We start from the raw sequence: 3,633 nt of genomic DNA on the forward strand, positions 1-3,633 counted from the left end.
ATTGGATCTCACACCTTGGCAGAGGATTATTTCTGCTTATGTTCTAAGACAGCTCAGCACTAAAGATGTACAAGGGGGGGGAAATCCTGATCCTGCAACAATTCATTTGGATCCCTTGAAGGTTTCAAGGATTTCTTAAAGTCCTCAATGAGCATGACAAGCAAATTGATTGGGATAAAAGTAGGTCTCAAGTCTTTGCCTGTCTAGACATAAAGCCTCTTTCACTAAAATGGAGCATGAGGGAAGACAAGAGAGTCTCTTAAAACAAGAGTTTCATTCATTTGTGCATTACTGTAATTATACTTCTGTCTTAAATGCTATGAGATTGATGGTACTTGTGACATTCTCAGAATGTTTCAAAAGGGGGACAGTACAACCTTGCACTGTCTGAAAAAGAACTGAGCCCTCCCGTCTATGAAAACTGTCTTAGGTAATTCAGTGAATGTTGCAATGGCTCCGTTACAGCCTTTTACTTGTATTTGAGAGTGTAGGGCACATTCCAAGGAAAATAAGGATAGTTCCTGTGTCTTGCTTGCTTACTTATTGCTATTGTAACAGCTTGATGTAAGAGCTGATAACAAAATAGATGGTACATTTTGTTAGCAAGGCCTAGCCCAACAACCACACTAATGATAACGTAATTATACCAGGGACACAAGTTGTCATTTAAATACATTTCCCCAGATATCTGCAATATGTGAATTTAGAAAAAAAATACTTTTTCAAGTTTTAATTTCCTCCAGAAGCATATACTCATTCAGTGCCTTTTCCTCTCCTTCAGGTTAGCTCTCATCACCACAGATACAGCTACAAGTACTTATCTGATGTTTTCTTGCCTGCTGAACTGCCAGAGCCTTTCAGGGTACATTTCAGGTAAGGTAAATCCATCAGTCAAGTTCAAAAGCGCTAAAGAAAAATGTTTTAAAATGACAAATACATTTTGGTAGCACTCTCACACATTACTTCCCCAAATTTGGCTTTTTGCACTTAGCATGCCTCATGCAACAGCCTGCCCGGTCCTCATATGCCTCTATGTTATTATTAATGCATACTGCAGTTTCACAAAGGGGTTCTGTATGAAACTTGTCCCAGAGAGCTTGGCCAGAGGGAAACTGTAAACCCCAGCCTCTCTGGAAGGCCAGAATTCCTACGCTCCTGTTCCAAAACACTGCAGTGGCTGGCCCAGCACTCCATGGAACAGCATCCCGTGCAGCACAAACAGGACAGCTGCTGGGGCATCACCAGGCAACATGCCAGGCTCTGCCTTGCAGGTTAAGTTACTGACACTTGCCAGCTGCTCTTTGTGAGGGAGAACTTAAACACCTTCCTCTTACCTTAGAAATACAGATATTGTAAATCATGCAATTACGCCAGTAAGTAAAGGTAGCGCATCGAGAGAAAAAGCAACATCATTCATTTTTAAACTTTGTTCAGAACAACTTCAAAATTGTATACTGTCACATCATCTCAAATGAAAGGAAAAATAATTGGGGAAAAAAAACATCCACAGCCATAGTATTTGAAGTAGGCCATGAAAGCCATCTGACCTGTCATTTGAGTCTTTCAGTATCAAAGAGCTATGTTAACAATAACTGTAATGAAATTAGACTTATTATGTGTGCATGAGCAATAAAAAATCCAAGAAATCTACTATGGTAGTAATCAAGGTTAAGAAAAAGAAAACCTCCCTTTCCTGCAGGCCTTTATTCAAAAGGGGTTTCCTAGAATCTACACAATACAGCAATGAAGTGAGGCCATGAAGCTGTAGGACCTGCAGCTTTTGTTTTCATGGATAGTTTTCAGTACAAGACTCAATCCCCTCTGTCTTGGGTCTGAAGAAACCCAAAGCTTCTCGGAATCTAAGCTAGGAAGGGAGGAGTTTATTCTGGTACCAGCACCTATGAACATTGTAAAGGCCGGTTGTCAACCCCCTCTTTAGTGAAATGTTGGTAGATTTATTCACAGTTAAACCCAAACATTTTTGAAAGTGATTGTCTTCATAAAATTATCTCAGCCAACAGCAAAGACAGGATTGAGCTGCTGTCCAGTGACTTTCCATCTCACTTACCTGCAGAGGTTCTTCCACCTGACAAGCTCCAGTGACAGGATGCTCTCATGAGATTCATCATTTGCTTCAGTGTAACCAGACCTCAGACCCACGGCAATTTTGCAGTCCCCCTAAGAAATTCCTCTTTTAATTGTCATTCTCAGTTTATCCCAGAATTTGCAACTTCTGTATGAATTCCTTGGCCATATTGAGTAATCTTGTTAATCTCAACCCCTCTATTTCTGTCTCTTACAACTTCTGCTAGCAAAAATTCTCACAGTGCTCTTTTCCAACAAAGACAGAAACCTTCTGTTCTCTTTTTCCCATACACTGAAGAAAATATCCCTGACTGTACATATTTCTTCTACATTTCTTCACAGTGAACTCCCTGAGACTTAAATAACTCACTTCCAGTTGTCCACCCAAATTTTCCTTCGCTATAATTTCCAGGTCAAATAACTGCATCAAGGAATTTAAACTTTACAATTCATAGGAAATGTTTGGCTTTGAAATAAAATACATTTCTTTTTTCATTTTCAATGACTGAAGCAGAATTGTATTCATTTAGCAGATATCATAACTTGAAATTAATCAGTAATTTTTTTCAGGACATACATCCAGAGAAAATTTTCCTATTGTAATACAATTCCCTAAGGAACCATAGTTAACATACAAGTTGCTTTCAGTGTAACCTTGAAAAAAATACAAAAGGTAATTCATGATTATATGAAAGAGTATGTAAACATGCAAATGTTTTCTGTTGTTATAGGTTCTAAAGAATTCTGTAAGCAGTTATCTATAGTACATCTAAATTAAATAGCCCTGTTAGAAGGAAAACATTTTGTGTTCATTTAGTCATTAAACTAGAATCAAGAACAGTTGCTAAAATAATGGATCCCGATTATTCATTACTATTAGGCTTGACTTGTAGGAATAGATACCTGATAGGAATTGCACCAGAACTATAGCTGCTAATGAATAATTAAAGGCCAGGGAGCAGATGCAAAGGGGAAGTAGAACGCCAATACCTAATTTCTTTTTTTTTCTGGGGACACTTTTGTGGTTCTTCTACCTTCTCTTCCACTGAGTTTTGTTTTCAGATCTCTACAGTATAATGGACTGAACTAGGATTGGATTTGGAATTTTTTCTCATTTTATGGAAAGCTCTCTTTCTTAAACTGTGACAAAAAGAACTTGACAAATTTTATGAACTAAGAGTAATAATAAAATAAAAAAGTCAATGAAATATTTTATTTAGGTGATTTTTAAAGCACTTCAACTGTAGTTATGTCTTATAACTAAAAGCAATTTTACAGAAAACCAAAATCTTCAATTTGAAGTGTCAAAACCCTGTTTCATAAAGCCTAATTTTTCAGGGCTTGAAATCTGATTTGACCTATTTCTGACAATGTTTTGGCTTAGACAACTAGCAGCATTTTTGTATGAAACCCATTTTGTCAGAAACCTCCAAGCTAACTTTGCTGTCCATGATAGTCTATACAAATATCACAGGAAACTTCTGGTATACACAATGGCTTAATCAGCTAGAACTGGAATAACATACAGACACGTATCTAACTGATCCC

This window comes from Neopelma chrysocephalum, unplaced genomic scaffold, assembly GCF_003984885.1.
Source record: "Neopelma chrysocephalum unplaced genomic scaffold, ASM398488v2 Primary Assembly neopelma1_26, whole genome shotgun sequence".
Lineage (NCBI taxonomy): Eukaryota > Metazoa > Chordata > Aves > Passeriformes > Pipridae > Neopelma > Neopelma chrysocephalum.